The sequence below is a fragment of the Oncorhynchus kisutch genome, linkage group LG29 (assembly GCF_002021735.2).
Source record: "Oncorhynchus kisutch isolate 150728-3 linkage group LG29, Okis_V2, whole genome shotgun sequence".
In the NCBI taxonomy this organism is placed as follows: domain Eukaryota; kingdom Metazoa; phylum Chordata; class Actinopteri; order Salmoniformes; family Salmonidae; genus Oncorhynchus; species Oncorhynchus kisutch.
In genome coordinates, this window is record NC_034202.2 from 9699481 (window position 1) to 9722400 (window position 22920).

At 46.3% G+C, this 22920-nt stretch overlaps 1 pseudogene; it reads left to right on the plus strand.

The window, feature by feature from the left end:
- The window catches only part of LOC109884656 (unconventional myosin-XVIIIb-like), a 46382-nt pseudogene that overhangs the window by 20263 nt on the left and 3199 nt on the right, over positions 1-22920 (plus strand).

The following is a 22920-nucleotide window of genomic DNA, read 5'->3' on the forward strand; positions in this document are numbered from 1 at the left end:
CAAACTACCGGCCGTAAGTACCCCAGTATACACTCCCACTGTATATCAGTCAAACTACAGGCCGTAAGTACCCTAATACACACTCCCACTGTATATCAGTCAAACTACCGGCCGTAAGTACCCTAATACACACTCCCACTGTATATCAGTCAAACTACCGGCCGTAAGTACCCTAATACACACTCCCACTGTAAATCAGTCAAACTACAGGCCGTAAGTACCCTAATACACACTCCCACTGTAAATCAGTCAAACTACAGGCCGTAATACCCTAATACACACTCCCACTGTATATCAGTCAAACTACTGGCTGTAAGTACCCCAGCATACATTCCCACTGTATATCAGTCAAACTACAGGCCGTAAGTACCCTAATACACACTCCCACTGTATATCAGTCAAACTACAGGCCGTAAGTACCCTAATACACACTCCCACTGTATATCAGTCAAACTACAGGCCGTAAGTACCCTAATACACACTCCCACTGTAAATCAGTCAAACTACAGGCCCGTAAGTACCCTAATACACACTCCCACTGTAAATCAGTCAAACTACAGGCCGTAAGTACCCTAATACACACTCCCACTGTATATCAGTCAAACTACAGGCCGTAAGTACCCTAATACACACTCCCACTGTATATCAGTCAAACTACAGGCCGTAAGTACCCTAATACACACTCCCACTGTATATCAGTCAAACTACAGGCCGTAAGTACCCTAATATACACTCCCACTGTATATCAGTCAAACTACAGGCCGTAAGTACCCTAATACACACTCCCACTGTATATCAGTCAAACTACAGGACGCAAGTACCCCAGTATACACTCCCACTGTATATCAGTCAAACTACCGGCCGTAAGTACCCCAGTATACACTCCCACTGTATATCAGTCAAACTACAGGCCGTAAGTACCCTAATACACACTCCCACTGTATATCAGTCAAACTACCGGCCGTAAGTACCCTAATACACACTCCCACTGTATATCAGTCAAACTACCGGCCGTAAGTACCCTAATACACACTCCCACTGTAAATCAGTCAAACTACAGGCCGTAAGTACCCTAATACACACTCCCACTGTATATCAGTCAAACTACAGGCCGTAAGTACCCTAATACACACTCCCACTGTAAATCAGTCAAACTACAGGCCGTAAGTACCCTAATACACACTCCCACTGTATATCAGTCAAACTACTGGCCGTAAGTGCCCTAATACACACTCCCACTGTATATCAGTCAAACTACAGGCCGTAAGTACCCTAATACACACTCCCACTGTAAATCAGTCAAACTACCGGCCGTAAGTACCCTAATACACACTCCCAATGTATATCAGTCAAACTACAGGCCGTAAGTACCCTAATACACACTCCCACTGTATATCAGTCAAACTACAGGCCGTAAGTACCCTAATACACACTCCCACTGTATATCAGTCAAACTACCGGCCGTAAGTACCCTAATACACACTCCCACTGTATATCAGTCAAACTACCGGCCGTAAGTACCCTAATACACACTCCCACTGTAAATCAGTCAAACTACAGGCCGTAAGTACCCTAATACACACTCCCACTGTAAATCAGTCAAACTACAGGCCGTAATACCCTAATACACACTCCCACTGTATATCAGTCAAACTACAGGCCGTAAGTACCCTAATACACACTCCCACTGTATATCAGTCAAACTACTGGCTGTAAGTACCCCAGCATACATTCCCACTGTATATCAGTCAAACTACAGGCCGTAAGTACCCTAATACACACTCCCACTGTATATCAGTCAAACTACAGGCCGTAAGTACCCTAATACACACTCCCACTGTATATCAGTCAAACTACCGGCCGTAAGTACCCTAATACACACTCCCACTGTATATCAGTCAAACTACTGGCTGTAAGTACCCCAGCATACATTCCCACTGTATATCAGTCAAACTACAGGCTGTAAATACCCTAATACACACTCCCACTGTATATCAGTCAAACTACAGGCCGTAAGTACCCTAATACACACTCCCACTGTATATCAGTCAAACTACAGGCCGTAAGTACCCTAATACACACTCCCACTGTAAATCAGTCAAACTACAGGCCCGTAAGTACCCTAATACACACTCCCACTGTAAATCAGTCAAACTACAGGCCGTAAGTACCCTAATACACACTCCCACTGTATATCAGTCAAACTACAGGCCGTAAGTACCCTAATACACACTCCCACTGTATATCAGTCAAACTACAGGCCGTAAGTACCCTAATACACACTCCCACTGTATATCAGTCAAACTACAGGCCGTAAGTACCCTAATACACACTCCCACTGTATATCAGTCAAACTACAGGCCGTAAGTACCCTAATATACACTCCCACTGTATATCAGTCAAACTACAGGCCGTAAGTACCCTAATACACACTCCCACTGTATATCAGTCAAACTACAGGACGCAAGTACCCCAGTATACACTCCCACTGTATATCAGTCAAACTACAGGCCGTAAGTACCCTAATACACACTCCCACTGTATATCAGTCAAACTACAGGCCGTAAGTACCCTAATACACACTCCCACTGTATATCAGTCAAACTACAGGCCGTAAGTACCCTAATACACACTCCCACTGTAAATCAGTCAAACTACAGGCCGTAAGTACCCTAATACACACTCCCACTGTAAATCAGTCAAACTACAGGCCGTAAGTACCCTAATACACACTCCCACTGTATATCAGTCAAACTACAGGCTGTAAGTACCCCAGTATTTACTCCCACTGTATATCAGTCAAACTACCGGCCGTAAGTACCCCAGTATACACTCCCACTGTATATCAGTCAAACTACAGGCCGTAAGTACCCTAATACACACTCCCACTGTATATCAGTCAAACTACCGGCCGTAAGTACCCTAATACACACTCCCACTGTATATCAGTCAAACTACCGGCCGTAAGTACCCTAATACACACTCCCACTGTAAATCAGTCAAACTACAGGCCGTAAGTACCCTAATACACACTCCCACTGTATATCAGTCAAACTACAGGCCGTAAGTACCCTAATACACACTCCCACTGTAAATCAGTCAAACTACAGGCCGTAAGTACCCTAATACACACTCCCACTGTATATCAGTCAAACTACAGGCCGTAAGTACCCTAATACACACTCCCACTGTATATCAGTCAAACTACTGGCCGTAAGTGCCCTAATACACACTCCCACTGTATATCAGTCAAACTACAGGCCGTAAGTACCCTAATACACACTCCCACTGTAAATCAGTCAAACTACCGTCCGTAAGTACCCTAATACACACTCCCAATGTATATCAGTCAAACTACAGGCCGTAAGTACCCTAATACACACTCCCACTGTATATCAGTCAAACTACAGGCCGTAAGTACCCTAATACACACTCCCACTGTATATCAGTCAAACTACCGGCCGTAAGTACCCTAATACACACACCCACTGTAAATCAGTCAAACTACAGGCCGTAAGTACCCTAATACACACTCCCACTGTAAATCAGTCAAACTACAGGCCGTAAGTACCCTAATACACACTCCCACTGTATATCAGTCAAACTACAGGCTGTAAGTACCCCAGTATTTACTCCCACTGTATATCAGTCAAACTACAGGCCGTAAGTACCCTAATACACACTCCCACTGTATATCAGTCAAACTACAGGCCGTAAGTACCCTAATACACACTCCCACTGTATATCAGTCAAACTACAGGCCGTAAGTACCCTAATACACACTCCCACTGTATATCAGTCAAACTACCGGCCGTAAGTACCCTAATACACACTCCCACTGTATATCAGTCAAACTACCAGCCGTAAGTACCCTAATACACACTCCCACTGTATATCAGTCAAACTACAGGACGCAAGTACCCCAGTATACACTCCCACTGTATATCAGTCAAACTACAGGCCGTAAGTACCCTAATACACACTCCCACTGTATATCAGTCAAACTACAGGCCGTAAGTACCCTAATACACACTCCCACTGTATATCAGTCAAACTACAGGCCGTAAGTACCCTAATACACACTCCCACTGTAAATCAGTCAAACTACAGGCCGTAAGTACCCTAATACACACTCCCACTGTAAATCAGTCAAACTACAGGCCGTAAGTACCCTAATACACACTCCCACTGTATATCAGTCAAACTACAGGCTGTAAGTACCCCAGTATTTACTCCCACTGTATATCAGTCAAACTACCGGCCGTAAGTACCCCAGTATACACTCCCACTGTATATCAGTCAAACTACAGGCCGTAAGTACCCTAATACACACTCCCACTGTATATCAGTCAAACTACCGGCCGTAAGTACCCTAATACACACTCCCACTGTATATCAGTCAAACTACCGGCCGTAAGTACCCTAATACACACTCCCACTGTAAATCAGTCAAACTACAGGCCGTAAGTACCCTAATACACACTCCCACTGTATATCAGTCAAACTACAGGCCGTAAGTACCCTAATACACACTCCCACTGTAAATCAGTCAAACTACAGGCCGTAAGTACCCTAATACACACTCCCACTGTATATCAGTCAAACTACAGGCCGTAAGTACCCTAATACACACTCCCACTGTATATCAGTCAAACTACTGGCCGTAAGTGCCCTAATACACACTCCCACTGTATATCAGTCAAACTACAGGCCGTAAGTACCCTAATACACACTCCCACTGTAAATCAGTCAAACTACCGTCCGTAAGTACCCTAATACACACTCCCAATGTATATCAGTCAAACTACAGGCCGTAAGTACCCTAATACACACTCCCACTGTATATCAGTCAAACTACAGGCCGTAAGTACCCTAATACACACTCCCACTGTATATCAGTCAAACTACCGGCCGTAAGTACCCTAATACACACACCCACTGTAAATCAGTCAAACTACAGGCCGTAAGTACCCTAATACACACTCCCACTGTAAATCAGTCAAACTACAGGCCGTAAGTACCCTAATACACACTCCCACTGTATATCAGTCAAACTACAGGCTGTAAGTACCCCAGTATTTACTCCCACTGTATATCAGTCAAACTACAGGCCGTAAGTACCCTAATACACACTCCCACTGTATATCAGTCAAACTACAGGCCGTAAGTACCCTAATACACACTCCCACTGTATATCAGTCAAACTACAGGCCGTAAGTACCCTAATACACACTCCCACTGTATATCAGTCAAACTACCGGCCGTAAGTACCCTAATACACACTCCCACTGTATATCAGTCAAACTACCGGCCGTAAGTACCCTAATACACACTCCCACTGTAAATCAGTCAAACTACAGGCCGTAAGTACCCTAATACACACTCCCACTGTAAATCAGTCAAACTACAGGCCGTAAGTACCCTAATACACACTCCCACTGTATATCAGTCAAACTACAGGCCGTAAGTACCCTAATACACACTCCCACTGTAAATCAGTCAAACTACAGGCCGTAAGTACCCTAATACACACTCCCACTGTATATCAGTCAAACTACTGGCCGTAAGTACCCTAATACACACTCCCACTGTATATCAGTCAAACTACTGGCCGTAAGTACCCTAATACACACTCCCACTGTATATCAGTCAAACTACAGGCTGTAAGTACCCCAGTATTTACTCCCACTGTATATCAGTCAAACTACGGGCCATAAGTACCCCAGTATACACTCCCACTGTATATCAGTCAAACTACTGGCTGTAAGTACCCCAGCATACATTCCCACTGTATATCAGTCAAACTACAGGCCGTAAGTACCCTAATACACACTCCCACTGTAAATCAGTCAAACTACAGGCCGTAAGTACCCTAATACACACTCCCACTGTAAATCAGTCAAACTACAGGCCGTAAGTACCCTAATACACACTCCCACTGTATATCAGTCAAACTACAGGCCGTAAGTACCCTAATACACACTCGAACTGTATATCAGTCAAACTACAGGCCGTAAGTACCCTAATACACACTCCCACTGTATATCAGTCAAACTACAGGTCGTAAGTGCCCTAATACACACTCCCACTGTATATCAGTCAAACTACAGGCCGTAAGTACCCTAATACACACTCCCTCTGTAAATCAGTCAAACTACAGGCCGTAAGTACCCTAATACACACTCCCACTGTATATCAGTCAAACTACAGGCCGTAAGTACCCTAATACACACTCCCACTGTATATCAGTCAAACTACAGGTCGTAAGTGCCCTAATACACACTCCCACTGTATATCAGTCAAACTACAGGCCGTAAGTACCCTAATACACACTCCCACTGTAAATCAGTCAAACTACCGGCCGTAAGTACCCTAATACACACTCCCACTGTATATCAGTCAAACTACAGGCCGTAAGTACCCTAATACACACTCCCACTGTATATCAGTCAAACTACAGGCTGTAAGTACCCCAGTATTTACTCCCACTGTATATCAGTCAAACTACCGGCCGTAAGTACCCCAGTATACACTCCCACTGTATATCAGTCAAACTACAGGCCGTAAGTACCCTAATACACACTCCCACTGTATATCAGTCAAACTACAGGCCGTAAGTACCCTAATACACACTCCCACTGTATATCAGTCAAACTACAGGCCGTAAGTACCCCAGTATTTACTCCCACTGTATATCAGTCAAACTACCGGCCGTAAGTACCCCAGCAAACACTCCCACTGTATATCAGTCAAACTACAGGCCGTAAGTACCCTAATACACACACCCACTGTATATCAGTCAAACTACAGGTCGTAAGTACCCTAATACACACTCCCACTGTAAATCAGTCAAACTACAGGCCGTAAGTACCCTAATACACACTCCCACTGTATATCAGTCAAACTACAGGTCATAAGTCAAACTACAGGCCGTAAGTACTATAACACTGTAAAACACACACATACAAAATCCCACACTTCTACCCTGTCTATCTGAGGATGTTTTTCTCCACCTCTCTCCTTCCCCCTCCATCCAGGATGCTCTGTTGAATCTGATTGGTCGAGCCAGGCCAGTTTTCATGCAGTGTGTGTTTGCTAAGACAGACAGCGGTAGCGGATGTTTTGACGTCCCTGCTCTCAGGGTCCAGCTGCACTCTGCACACATCCTCCCCGCCCTGCAGCTCTACCACACAGGTTAGTGTTAGCCTAGAATTAGCCCCTGTGCACAGGTTAGTGTTAGCCTAGAATTAGCCCCTGTGCACCGGTTAGTGTTAGCCTAGAATTAGCCCCTGTGCACAGGTTAGTAGTGTTGGCCATTCTGCATAGGTTATCAAGTTGATAAAGGGAATTTTGGTGCCGACATCTTGCTCACCTGTATATCTGTGGCTCTGAAGGCTCTCTATTTCTCTCTCTTTCTCTCCCTCCCTCTCTCTCTGTCTCTCCCTCCCTTTCTTTGTCTCCCTCCTCTTTGTCCCTCCCTCCCACTCTGTCTCTCCCTCCCTTTCTTTGTCTCCCTCCTTCTCTTTGTCTCTCCCTCCCTCTCTTTGCCTCCCTCCCTGTTATTCGGAACACGTGACTGAGTGACTTCAGGTGTCGTTTCCAGGCTCTGTCTCCTCTGGTCATGAAAAGGTATGGTTCAGTCTTCATCACCCCGGATGAGAGGAAGGAAAGTGGAGGAGCTGCTGGTAGATCTGGATCTGGACAGGAAGAGTATCAGGGAGGGAGGGAGCTTCTGTTCTGACAGTACTGAGCTCCTTAGAGTCCGTCTCTGACACAGTGTTTCTGAAGATTAGCTAGTTACACTACATTTTTCCACTCTGTCTTTCACTTCCTCGCTTTCTCTCTCCCTCCCTCTCTGTCTCTCCCTCCCTTTCTTTGTCTCCCTCCTCTTTGTCCCTCCCTCCCTCTCTGTCTCTCCCTCCCTTTCTTTGTCTCCCTCCCTCTCTGTCTCTCCCTCCCTCTCTCTCTCCCTCCCTCTCTCTCTGTCTCTCCCTCCCTTTCTTTGTCTCCCTCCTCTTTGTCCCTCCCTCCCTCTCTGTCTCTCCCTCCCTCTCTCTCTGTCTCTCCCTCCCTTTCTTTGTCTCCCTCCTCTTTGTCCCTCCCTCCCTCCCTCTCTTTGCCTCCCTCCCTGTCTCTCCCTCCCTCTCTTTGTCTCTTCCCTCCCTCTCACTTCCCCCCTCTCGCTACCTACTCTCCTCGTCTCTCCCCCCACCCCAGGTGTTCATGAAACGAGGTGTGTTAAAGTACTTGGGTGCAGCAGAGAGACAAGCTGGTCAGTGATTGGCTGGTTCAGCTACATGCTGCCTGTATGGGACATCTGGCTAGACAACAATGCCGCAAAATGAAGGCGTCTGACCTCTAACCCCTGACTGCTAAACCAGGTGAAACATGTTGTAATGTGTTAGGTTAGGTAGGCGCTGGTGTAACACACACACACACATTCAGTGACTCTGGCATGATGGTATCACCTGATAATGTGTCTTCCTATAATTGTGGTTAGGTACAGTAGGTAGGATGCCGGTGTCTCTGTCTGTCCCCATACAGGTGCAGCAGATGGCTGTGAGGTGTTTCCAGAGTAACATCCGTACTCTGAGATGTGTGGCCAAGTGGATCTGGTGGAAACTGCTGTGTAGAGTGCGCCCCCTACTGGATGTTAACATGGACGATCAGAGACTCAGAGCCAAGGAGGTAGGAATCGATTCACAGACTACTCAGTGATTCAGAGCTAAAGAGGTATTAGTTAATTCAGAGACTACTCAGTGATTCGGGGCTAAATAGGTATTAATTGATTCATGATTTAGAACCAAGGGAACTACTTGATCCAGAGTCCAAAGCCTTTTGAATCGACCCAAAGACAGAGTTACAAGAGCTTTGCTTTAACATTGCAGATTTGGCGATAGGATATGTGGTACAATACTTTGATTCCCCAGGATGAGATCATGGCTCTGAGACGACGGCTGGAGAAGTCTGAGAGGGAGAGGAACGAGCTGAGACAGACCACTGACAACCCGGAGACCAAGGTGGCATAGTGTAAAGGTAGAGGGACGGTGTAAAGTTAGAGGGATGGTGTATAGTTAGAGGGATAGTGCATTGTGTCAAGTTTAGGAGGACAGTATAGTGTAAACGACGACCGTGACGTGTCAAGTTTAGGAGGACAGTATAGTGTAAACGGCGACCGTAACGTGTCAAGTTTAGGAGGACAGTATAGTGTAAACGACGACCGTAACGTGTCAAGTTTAGGAGGACAGTATAGTGTAAACGACGACCGTAACGCGTCAAGTTTAGGAGGACAGTATAGTGCAAACGACGACCGTAACGCGTCAAGTTTAGGAGGACAGTATAGTGTAAAAAACGACCCGACCGTAACATGTCAAGTTTAGGAGGACAGGATAGTGTAAACGACGACCCGACCGTAACGTGTCAAGTTTAGGAGGACAGTATATTGTAAACGACGACCGTAACGTGTCAAGTTTAGGATTACAGTATAGTGTAAACGACGACCGTAGCGTGTCAAGTTTAGGAGGACAGTATAGTGTAAACGACGACCGTAACGTGTCAAGTTTAGGAGGACGGTATAGTGTAAACGACGACCCGACCGTAACGTGTCAAGTTTAGGAGGACAGTATAGTGTAAACGATGACCGTAACGTGTCAAGTTTACGAGGACGGTATAGTGTAAACGACGACCCGACCGTAACGTGTCAAGTTTAGGAGGACAGTATAGTGTAAACGACGACCGTAACGTGTCAAGTTTAGGAGGACAGGATAGTGTAAACGACGACCGTAACGTGTCAAGTTTACGAGGATGGTATAGTGTAAACGACGACCGTAACGTGTCAAGTTTAGGAGGACGGTATAGTGTAAACGACAACCGTAACGTGTCAAGTTTAGGAGGACAGTATAGTGTAAACGACGACCGTAACGTGTCAAGTTTAGGAGGACGGTATAGTGTAAACGACGACCGTAGCGTGTCAAGTTTAGGAGGACAGTATAGTGTAAACGACGACCGTAACGCGTCAAGTTTAGGAGGACAGTATAGTGTAAACGACGACCGTAACGCGTCAAGTTTAGGAGGACAGTATAGTGTAAAAAACGACCCGACCGTAACATGTCAAGTTTAGGAGGACAGGATAGTGTAAACGACGACCCGACCGTAACGTGTCAAGTTTAGGAGGACAGTATATTGTAAACGACGACCGTAACGTGTCAAGTTTAGGATTACAGTATAGTGTAAACGACGACCGTAGCGTGTCAAGTTTAGGAGGACAGTATAGTGTAAACGACGACCGTAACGTGTCAAGTTTAGGAGGACAGTATAGTGTAAACGACGACCGTAGCGTGTCAAGTTTAGGAGGACAGTATAGTGTAAACGACGACCGTAACGTGTCAAGTTTAGGAGGACGGTATAGTGTAAACGACGACCCGACCGTAACGTGTCAAGTTTAGGAGGACGGTATAGTGTAAACGACGACCCGACCGTAACGTGTCAAGTTTAGGAGGACAGTATAGTGTAAACGATGACCGTAACGTGTCAAGTTTACGAGGACGGTATAGTGTAAACGACGACCCGACCGTAACGTGTCAAGTTTAGGAGGACAGTATAGTGTAAACGACGATGGTATAGTGTAAACGACGACCGTAACGTGTCAAGTTTAGGAGGACGGTATAGTGTAAACGACAACCGTAACGTGTCAAGTTTAGGAGGACAGTATAGTGTAAACGACGACCGTAACGTGTCAAGTTTAGGAGGACGGTATAGTGTAAACGACGACCGTAGCGTGTCAAGTTTAGGAGGACAGTATAGTGTTAACGACGACCGTAACGTGTCAAGTTTAGGAGGACGGTGGGTAACGTTCTGGTTGCAAGTAGACGTGAGTGTGCGTCCCGTAGGTGACGGCAGTGTCGTCGGAAACTAAGTGGCGAGCGTTTCCGCGGTGACGCTGTCAGTCAGGCGATGGACACGGAGAGATGAGAGAGACTACGACTCAGCAAGGAGAACAAGGAAATGCAGCTAGGATTACAACACATGTATCTCTCTCTGTATAACTCAAAAGGGCCACAGCACAATTACAATTGTGTCACATAATGCAATATGTGACCTCGAGTTGACCCAGAAGTCAAATCTCACGTCATTTCCATAGCCTGTCCACGGCAGATTATACACTGTGAGGTTATTTCATTCTCTCTCCCTCCCTCTCTCAGGCTCATCTGGACCAGTGTAAGGTCACCAGGGGGGCGCTGGAGAAACAGAAAGTCTAGAGCAGCGAGTTCCGGGGGGGCGGCCCGTCTGGAAGTCCAGGATCCAGTTGCAGAGGGAGGTGTTTAGTCCCAGGGTCCTTAGCTTATTGATGAGGTTTGAGGGCACTATGGTGTTGAACGCTGAGCTGTAGTCAATGAACAGCATTCTCACATAGGTGTTCCTTTTGTCCAGGTGGGAAATGGCAGTGTGGAGTGCAATAGAGATTGCGTCATCTGTGGATCTGTTGATGCGGTATGCAAATTGGTATGCAAATTGGAGTGGGTCTAGGGTTTCTGGGATGATGGTTTTGATGTGAGCCATGACCAGCCTTTCAAAGCACTTCATGGGTCGGTAGTCATTTAGGCAGGTTACCTTCGCGTTCTTAGTACTCATTTTTATTTAGTTTCAGTTTGATAAAAACATTTAGATGTAGTTTTTATATGATTTAGTTCCAGTTGTAGTGTTCGGGATTAGAAAGAAGCCTATGCGCGGGAGCTTAGAAGCCATGTGTGTTGGGGTATAGTTTGTGTTTTCTTGTCACTTCATGCCACTGGGGGGCAGCAATAAGGTGATGGTCACAGGTTTGGTTATGTTTCAATTATAAATCAATCTTAGGCTGCATTCCAAAGTTAGACGTTGCTGACGCCTGACAGGTCTTCAACGCCTGGACAGGTATTTTAAATATCAGCTAACCACTCATGTTATTGCAATCTGTCAGTCCATGATACTGTCGATGGCAAGCAACCATTGACTGATGCATGCAAATGTCTGAGCAGGGGAACGCAACCGTTGTCAGATTATTGCCCCCACCCCAGAATAAAAAATCTCACTAGCCATTTTTTCTGTTTGGGGCGGGGACACTCTGGTCTGCTTATTGCCCCCTTATTCCCTATTGTTAGCTAGTGATAGCAAATATGATCTATTATATTGACAAGATGTTCAATTAACCCCTCTAGCAATGAAATACATGTCCTCAAAGATGGAAGGCAGGCGGGAGGAGACAAGATCAGGTGGGACCATTCTAGCCAACTTATCGGGGTACATTTGTACCAACTTAAACATTACTCTGTTTGGTCAACTAAGCCTCACGTAATTTCACACAGGTCTCATAGACCTCCATGCAAAAAGGTCTGCTTATCTCGCGGGGACAGATTTTGGGCAGAAGTAATCCTCTTGCTCCGCCTTGTCCTCCTTGGTATTAGCTTGTAATAGTGATGCACATGCTAGGCATATTTGAAACATTGCCATCTACTGGCAGCATTTTACCTGCCAGAATCAGAAGCTCGAAAACTCCATTACAAAAAAAGTTTGAAAACCCCAATACATTTTTTCCCAAAGTGTTCTTTATTTTATTTTATAAAACTTAACATCATTTGATGGTTTTTATTTTATTTTGCAGACGAAGATACTAGTTTCAGTATAGTTTTAGTTTTTTATAATAACCTTGGTTTGTAGCAGAGTCACATGGGAGGAGGGTTTGTATGGAGGTTGGGTAAAGTAGATTTAAGGTTTACCGGTTAAGGGGTTTGGATTGGCCTTTTAGGATGGTCGCGGGAACAGCTGTGGGGCATCTGGAGGGAGGGGTTGGGATTGGGATTCTTCAGAACTCTTCTCTACACACACCCTTAAGCTGAGGGTCTGGGTGTTAACACAAGGTTCAAGGTCTCAGGCAAGGTTACTAATCACATGGTGTGAAGTTGGCCAAACCACCTCCACTTCTTTTGCCCACTAGGCACAGCCTTATTAACTTCTGTATGTGTGTGTATTAGAGCCAGGCGGAGGTGGTACGGGTGCAACAGCAGAAGGAGGAGCTATGTGACCAGATCCGTGACCTCAGCGTGCCCTTTCACCTGGCCTCTGAGTCGCTGACGGACCTGAAGAAGCAGCTCTGCCTCCTGGAGACCCAGACCAATGAGAGAGGAGAGAAGCTCACCAAGCTCACTGCCAAGATACAACAGCTGTAGCAGGTATGCATGCGTGCACACACACACGCACGAACTTATAGCAAGATGTCTGACCTCAACTGTCTGCTCTCTCTCTCCCTCTAGGTGCACATGCATTTTGAGATGGAGATGGAGAGAAGGAAACAGATCCATCACAAAGAGCTGGAGGATAAAGAGGAGGGGTTAGAGGACGTACACAAGTCCTCTGAGAGATGGGTAGGTCACCGCTACTGACTACAGACTGGGACCACCACTGTTTGAGAAGGTTTGAATCCTGAGTAACCTGCCAACACGTGGTTTGAATTACAATAGACCAACATAGCTGCTGTAGTAGGTCAAAGCCGTGTGCTGGAAAACCTTGGTAGAGCATGGGCGAAGTAGGCTTGTACAGTTTCTTTCTTTTCCTGCTTCCGGACCCTTTTTGTTTGACTGTTGAACACGGTGAGACTATGTCCTCTAAAACACCTGGTTCCTTTGCTCATTTGTGGTAGTTGTAATCTGGTTCTTTCCATTGCCTTGTAGCTGCGTCAGCTGGAGATGCAGTTGGAACAGGAGTCCACGAGAAACACGACCAGGAGGGACTGATATCTAAACTCTGTGACCAGGTACACACACCATATATATAGCTATACACACACACACACACAGTAATAGTTCTCAGTATAGACAGGGGCCTCATCAAACACCACGGGGTACACAGCACCGCATGCTGCGTTAACAGACCTGCTATCACTGATAAAGTAACTGCGCACTCCTGAATTTACATATTGATAGACTGTTGGTCAGACTGCTGATACACACACACACATACATATACACCCTTATACGCAAACTCACTGCTGCACAAACTCAATCTCATTGGCGCTGTTGAGTCATGCTGGTCTTTCTATTAATGTGCCTCTGGGTCGTGTGTGTGTGTGTGTGTGTGTGTGCTTTCCAGTCCAGGCGTTGGGGAAGTATAGATTTTTCTAGTGTAACGCTCTCTAGGTGATGAATTCAGCATGTCACTTCTACCAACAGGCAATACAAAGACACCCAATATAGCAGGCAGCCCCGAGCCTCCTCAACACCACCACCTCACTCTGTCACTACAGGAAGATGTAGAGTCTGTTTATGCCTCCCCGTGTACAATGCATCAGCCCCGCTAACTCCCTCACAGCAACAAATTGAATTACAAACGTCACCAACCGACGTTAACTCATTGCCCCAGAGTTCCTCCACTCCTTGATATTGATGAGAGAGAGCGAGCGAGAGAGGGTGTGAGGGAGTATGAGAGAGGGGAGAATTAGAGGGAGCATACTTATGTTCACACAAGACAGGAGAATTTCACCAGATAGGAAAGACTGATCCTAGAACCCCAGCACATAGACTATTGCAGCGAAGATACTGGAGGCTGAGACAGGGGATATAGTGAAAAAAGCCTGGCACGACGTGACTCACCCCTCCTAGGGACGACATGGGAGAGCACTAGTAAGCCAGTGACTCAGGCCCCATAATAGGGTCAGGGGCAGAGAACATCACTGGAGAGAGGAGAGCCAGGCAGAGACAGCAAGGGCAGTTCGTCACTCCAGTGCCATGCCGTTAACCTTCGCAACCCTGGGCCAGACCACACTCCATCATAGGACCTACTGAAGAGATGAGTCTTCAGGAGACTGAGACTGCGTCTCTCGCATGGATAGGTAGACCATTCCATAAAAATGTTGCGCTATAGGAGAAAGCCCTGCCTCCAGCTGTTTGCTTAGAAATTCTCGGGATAATAAGGAGGCCTGCGTCTTGTGAGCGTATGTGTAGGTGTGTACGGCCGGCAGGACCAAATCGGAGAGATGGGTAGGAGCAAGCCCATGTAATGCTTTGTAGGTTAGCAGGAAAACTTTGAAAATCAGCCCTTGCCTTAACAGGAAGCCTGTGTGGCAATGGAGAAATATGATTTTTTAAATTCTAGCAGCTGTATTTGGCGATAACTGAAGTTTTTTTTGTGCTTTATCCGGGTAGCCGGAGAGTAGAGCACTGCAGTAGTGTAATCTAGAAGAATAAAAAGCATGGATTAGCTTTTCTGCATCATTTTTGGACAAAAAGCTTCAGATTTTTTGCAATGCTACGAAGATGGAAAAAAGCTGCTGTTGAAATATTCTTGATACTGTATGTTCGTCAAAAGAGAGACCAAAGTCCAGAGTAACGCCAATGTCCTTCCGTTTTATTTGAGACAACTGTACAACCACCAAGATTAATTGTCAGATCAAACAGCAGATCTCTTTGTTTCTTGCGACCTAGAACTAGCGTCTCTGTTTTGTCCGAGTTTAAAAGTAAAACATTTGCCGCCATCCACTTCCACATGTCTGAAACACAGGCTTCCAGTGTAGGCAATTGTGGGGCATCACCATGTTTCTTCAAAATGTACAGCTGTGTGTCGTCCGCATAGCAGTGAAAGTTGACATTGTGTTTCCGAATGACATCACCAAGAGGTAGAATATACGGTGAAATCAATAGTGGTTATTGAGGAACACCGAAACGTACAATTGATTTCTCAGAGGACAAACCATCCACAGAGACTAACAGATATGGCTCCCGAAAGATAAGATCTAAACCAGGCCAGAACTAGTCCGTGTTGACTAATTAGGGCTTCCAATCTCTCCAAAAGAATGTGGTGATCGATGGCGTCAAAAGTGGCGCTAAGGTCTAGGAGCACGAGGACAGATGCAGATGCTTGGTCTAATGCCATGTAAAGGTAGTAAATGACCTTTTAGAGTGCGGTCTCGGTGCTATGATGGATCTAAAACCAGACTGTAGCGTTTCATATACATTATTTGTCTTGAGGAAGGCAGCTTTTTCAAAAAATGCTAAGAGGAATGGGAGAGACGATATAGGCCGATTAGTTGTAAAAATGTTCCAGGTCGAGGTTTGGCTTTTTCAGGAGAGGCTTTATTGCTGACACTTTTAGTGAGTTTGGTTCACATCCAGAGGATAGGAAGCCATTTATTTTGTTCAACAAAGGTGGGCCAAGCACAGGAAGTAGCGCTTTCAGTAGTTCAGTTGGAATAGGGTCCAGTAGACACCTTGAAGGTTTAGAGGCTATCACTAATTTTGTGAATGTGTAAAGAGATATAGGATTTTTTTTAACTTGAGTGTCTCCATTGATCCTAAGTCCTGACAGTTCTGTGCAGACTCAGGACAACTGCAGTTTGGAGAAATACATACATTCAAAAAGGAGTCTGTAATTTGCATTCTAATGATCATGATATTTTTGTTGAAGAAAGTTCACAAATTCATCACTGCTGAAGTGAAGGCCATCCTCTTTTGAGGAGTGTTGCTTTTCAGTTAGATTTGCGACAGTATCAAAAATAAATGTTGGATTGTTTTTATTCTCAATTAGGATTGAAAAGTAGGCTGATCGAGCAGCAGTGAGCGCTCTTCAATACTGCACGGTACTGTCATTCCAAGCTAGTTGGAAAACTTCCAGTTTGGTGGAGCGCCATTTCCGTTCCAATTTTGTAGAAGCTTGCTTCAGGGCTCTGATATTTTCTGTTTACCAGAGAGCTCATTTCTTGTGAGAAATGTTTTTTTGTTTTTAGAGGTGTGACTGCATTTAGGGTATTACGCAAGGTTACATTAGATCCTTGTTTAGGTGGTTAACTGATGTTTGTTCTCCGACATCCTTGGGTAGGTGGAGGGAGTCTGGAAGGGCATCTAGGAATCTTCGGGTTGTCCAATAATTTATAGCACGGTTTTTGATAATCCTTGGTTGCGATCTGAGCAGATTATTTGCTAACGTAATAAGATGTTGGTCCGATAGTCCAGGATTATGAGGAAAAACATTGAGATCCACAATATTTATTCCACAGGACAAAACCAAATCCAGGGTATGACTGTGGCAATGCGTAGGTCCAAAGACATGTTGGACCAAACCCACTGAGTCGATGATGGCTCCGAATGCCTTTTGGAGTGGGTTTGCGGACCTTTCCTTGTGAATATTGAAGTCACCAAAAGTGTTAGTATTATCTGCAATCACTACAAGGTCAGATAGGGATTCAATGAGGAATGCTGTGTACGGCCCAGGAGGCCTGTAAACAGTAGCTATAAAAAGTGATTGAGCAGGCTGCATAGATCTCATGACTAGAAGCTCAAAAGATGAAAACGCAGTCATTTTTGTAATTTTTTATTTTATTTGCCTTTGTAAATGTTAGCAACACCTCCACATTTGCAGGATGTGTGGGGGATATGGTCACTAGTGTAACCAGGAGGAGAGGCCTCATTTAACACAGTAAATTCAACAGGCTTGAGCCATGTTTCAGTCAAGCCAATCACGTCAAGGTTATGATCAGTGATTAGTTCATTGACTATGACTGCCATGGACGTGAGGGATCTAACATTAAGTAGCCCTTATTTTGAGATATCACAATCTCTTTTAATAATGGCAGGAATTAGAGGATGTCTTTATTCCAGTGAGATTGCTAAGGCGAACACCGCCAATGTTTAGTTTTGCCCGAACAAGATCGAGGCACAGACACGGTCTTAATCGGGGCAGCTGAGCTGACTACACCGACTGTGCTAGTGGCAGACTCCACTAAGCTGGCAGGCTGACTAACAGCCTGCTCCCTTGCCTGCACCCTGTCTCATCCTTCTGCCAGGTGGGCCACAGGGACTTTGACGTGGAGAAGAGACTGAGGAGAGATCTGAAGAGAACCCATGCTCTGCTGGTGGACGCTCAGCTACTACCGTCTACCATAGACAACCCTGGACACAACCAGGCCCCCGGCAGCAAGGAACACAGAGCGCCTGCACTGCCAGGTACACACAGACACACCATGATGTTATGAAGGGGGATTCGAGGTGTGTTTAGATTCACAATAATAAAATATAGAGGCTTCCCGAGTGGAGTGGCACAGCGGTCTAAGGCACCGCAGTGCTTGAGGCGTCACCACAGATCCGGGTTCGATCCCGGGCTGTGTCACAGCCGGCCGTGACTGTGGGACCCATGAGGCAACACACAATTGGCCCAGCGTCGTCCGGGTTAGGGGAGGGTTTGGCGGGACAGGATGTCCTTATCCCATCGCGCTCTAGCGACTCCTGTGGCAGGCATGTCCCATCGCGCTCTAGCGACTCCTGTGGCAGGCATGTCCCATCGCGCTCTAGCGACTCCTGTGGCAGGCATGTCCCATCGCGCTCTAGCGACTCCTGTGGCAGGCATGTCGCATCGCGCTCTAGCGACTCCTGTGGCAGGCATGTCGCATCGCGCTCTAGCGACTCCTGTGGCAGGCATGTCGCATCGCGCTCTAGCGACTCCTGTGGCAGGCATGTCCCATCGCGCTCTAGCGACTCCTGTGGCAGGCATGTCCCATCGCGCTCTAGCGACTCCTGTGGCTGGCATGTCGCAGTGCGCTCTAGCGACTCCTGTGGCAGGCATGTCGCATCGCGCTCTAGCGACTCCTGTGGCAGGCATGTCGCATCGCGCTCTAGCGACTCCTGTGGCAGGCATGTCACATCGCGCTCTAGCGACTCCTGTGGCAGGCATGTCGCAGTGCGCTCTAGCGACTCCTGTGGCAGGCATGTCGCATCGCGCTCTAGCGACTCCTGTGGCAGGCATGTCGCATCGCGCTCTAGCGACTCCTGTGGCAGGCATGTCGCATCGCGCTCTAGCGACTCCTGTGGCAGGCATGTCGCATCGCGCTCTAGCGACTCCTGTGGCAGGCATGTCGCATCGCGCTCTAGCGACTCCTGTGGCAGGCATGTCCCATCGCGCTCTAGCGACTCCTGTGGCAGGCATGTCGCAGTGCGCGCTGGTACAGTCGGCGGTTGTACGTTGTTTCCTCCAACATGTTTATGTGGCTGGCTTCCGGGTTAAGCGAACAGTGTGGCTTGACAGGGTCGTGTTTGAGGACGCATGGCTCTCGTACCTTCACCTCTCCCGAGTCCGTACGGGAGTTGCAGCGATGGGACAAGACTAACTACCAATTTGGATATCATGAAAAAAGGAGGGTAAAATTTAAACATACCTTCCACTCCCTCTCTCTGTCAGTTGGGGGAGAGTGAAGCGAGGAGAGCTGGAGTATTTTCAGAAGACTCTGTCCATGGAACTGGAGAACGCTCAGAACTAGAGAACATCTGCAAACACAAGCATCTGGTGAGAGAGATAGAGGCCTTGTACTAGACTCTTACTACTACTGGTACATTATAATTATCAGTCGTGTCCGGGAACTGTGAACATCAAAATGTTTGCAATCCTTCTGAAACCAACAGTAATAGGATCCTGTATATGTGTGAGGACAACAATCTTTTGGAGAGAGCAGTTTTAAAGTGTGTGTGTGTCTACGTGTAGGTGGATGAGCAGGTAGTCCAGCTCCAACATGAGAAGTCAGATCTGTTGAAGAGACTAGAGGAGAACCAGGAGGACCTTGATGAACTCCTGAAGAAACACAAAGCCCTCATCGCTCAGGTGGGTTCCCTCTCTGCCTCATAGTGGCTCAAAACCATGTATAAAGACTTTGACATGTAGTAAAAATGAAAGATGACCAAAAACCTGATCTTTCTCTCTCGCAGTCCTCCGGTGGTATCTCTCAGGTCAGAGAGTTGCAGGCTGAACTGGAGGAGGTCAATAAACAGAGACACACAGTACAGGAAGAGGTAAGGACTGAGAGCTGAGTAATGTGGGGAGATGGTGACCTTCACATGCTGTTATTGTGGATAGGAGACTGGCTGCAAAACCCACTCTGCCATTCCTCTTGTCCTTCAGCCTCTCCTCTCCTCTCCTCCTCCTCCTCCTCTCTGTTCCTCGCCTCCTCCTCAGCTTGCAACGAGTGTGACCAGGGTGCAGCTCCTGGAGTCGTCCACCGTGGGCCGTAGTGTCGTCAGTAAGCAGGAGGCCAAGGTGTGTGACCTGCAGAACAAGTTGGAGTTCCAGAGAGGACAGGTCAAGAGGTTTGAGGTGAGACGATGACACAAAATGGACAGTAAACCCTAGATAGCATGTCTTTACTCACACACTTCTTCTTCCTCTGTCTCTCGCTCTCTGTCACAATAATATCTCTCTCTTTCTCTCAATTCAATTTCATGGTGCAACATTGGCATGGTGTACATATTTCCAAAGCAGAAATTCTGGAAAGAATGAAAATAATCTCTCAGAAAAATCTCTGTAGGTGCTGCATCTGAGGGAGAGTGGTGTGTGCCTTGGAGAGGAGCTGGAACAGAGTGCTGAGATGGGGGCCAGGGAGAGAGAGAACAGGCAACGCCTCCACGAGATGGAAGACCTGGCTCAGAGAGAACAGGAAAGTAGCCGCAGACGCATAGAGCTGGTAACACACACACACACACACACACACACACACACACTATACACTGATTGTACAAAACATTAAGAACACCTTCCTAATATTGAGTTGCACCCCCGCCTTTTGCCCTCAGAACAGCCTCAATTAATCCGGGCATGGACTCTACAAGGTGTGGAAAGCGTTCCACAGGGATGCTAGCCCATGTTGACTCCAATGCTTCCCACAGTTGTGTCAAGTTGGCTGGATGTCCTTTGAGTGGTGGACCATTCTTGATACACACGGGAAACTGTTGAGCTTGAAAAACCCAGCAGCGTTGCAGTTCTTGACACAAACCGGTGCACCTGGCACCTACTACAATAGCCCGTTCAAAGGCACTTAAATCTTTTGTCTTGCCAATTCCCCCTCTGAATGGCACACATTCACAATCCATGTCTCAAGGCTTAAAAAATCATTCTTAAAAAATACCAGAAAATGATGTCATGGCTATAGAAGCTTCTGATAGGCTAATTGACATCATTTGAGTCAATTGGAGGTGTACCTGTGGATGTATTTCAAAGCCTACCTTCAAACTCAGTGCCTCTTTGCTTGACATCATGGGAAAATCAAAAGAAATCATCCAAGACCTCAAAGAAAATTGTAGACCTCCACAAGTCTGGTTCTTCCTTGGGAGCAATTTCCAAACATTTGAAGGTACCACGTTCATCTGTACAGTCAATAGTACGCAAGTATAAACACCATGGGACCACGCAGCCGTCATACCGCTCAGGAAGGAGACGTGTTCTGTCTCCTAGAGATGAACGTACTTTGGTGAGAAAAGTGCAAATCAATACCAGAACAACAGCAAAGGACCTTGTGAAGATGCTGGAGGAAACAAGTACAAAAGTATCTATATCCACAGTAAAACGAGTCCAATATCGACATGAAAGTCCGCTCAGCAAGGAAGAAGCCACTGCTCTGAAACTGCCATAAAAAAGCCAGACTACGGTTTGCAACTGCACATGGGGACAAAGATCGTACTTTTTGGAGAAATGTCCTCTGGTCTGATGAAACAAAGATGGAACTGTTTGGCCTTAATGACCATCGTTATGTTTGGAGGAAAAAGTGGGAGGCTTGCAAGCCGAAGAACACCATCCCACCCGTGAAGCACAGGGGTGGCAGCATCATGTTGTGGAGGTGCTTTGCTGCAGGAGGGATTGGTGCACTTCACAAAATAGATGTCATCTTGAGGAAGGGAAATGTGAATATATTGAAGCAACATCAGGAAGTTAAAGCTTGGTGGCAAATGGGTCTTCCAAATGGACAATGACCCCAAGCATACTTCCAAAGTTGTGGCTAAATGACTTAAGGACAACAAAGTCAAGGTATTGGAGTGGCCATCACAAAGCCCTGACCTCAACCCTATAGAAAATGTGTGGGCAGAACTGAAAAAGCTTGTGCGAGCAAGGAGGCCTACAAACCTGACTCAGTTACACCAGCTCTATCAGGAGGAATGGGACAAAATTCACCCAACTTATTGTGGGAAGCTTGTGGAAGGCTACCTGAAATGTTTGGCCCAAGTTAAACAATTTAAAGGCAATGCTACCAAATACTAATTGAGTGTATGTAAACTTCTAACCCACTGGGAATGTGATTGAAATAAAAGCTGAAATCACTCTACTATTATTCTGACATTTCACATTCTTAAAATAAAGTGGTGATCCTAACTGACCTAAGACAGGGAATTTTTACTAGGACTAAATGTCAGGAATTGTGAAAAACTGAGTTTAAATGGATTTGGCTAAGGTGTATGTAAACTTCCGACTTCACCTGTACATACTACACACACTTTACACACCACAAAGAGAGAACAGGGTAGTAGCAGCAAACATATATGGCGCGCACAAGAGCAGGGTGTTAGTTGTAGTGCTTGTGTCGTCTGTGTGTGTGTAGGCTGTATGTATGTGTGTGTATACGTGCCTGTTATGTATTCTGAGAGCGTCCGTAACACTGATGCCTTTTCACGACCTAATGACCAACCACACAGACACACAAAGCTCTCAGAGCGAGATACAAACACACTCACACGCACTCTCTGTCTCCCCAGCGTTCGCTCTCTAGCTGTGCCACTGTCTGGCTGTGATTAATCCTCATTGCCTTCTCAAGGTTAAGGATACACACACACACACACCCCATCCCACTTCTCGTGTCTCTATGACAACCACTAAACCCCCACCCTGACACACACACACACATAAAGGGTGTGTCATATGTGCGCTAGTGTGTGTGTCGTAAATTTGAGTGAATGAGCTAGTGTGTGTGAGGGAGAGCGAGATGACAGGATGAGAGCAGGGAAAGGGGAAGATGAATAAATAAATCACTCCTTTTTCCGTTTAAATACGGAAGAATGCTCCTCGAGAACCCTGACCAACAGACACATACACACTACAGGAAATCCCAGGATCCGCGGATGTGTGTGTGTGTGTACATCAGAGTATATG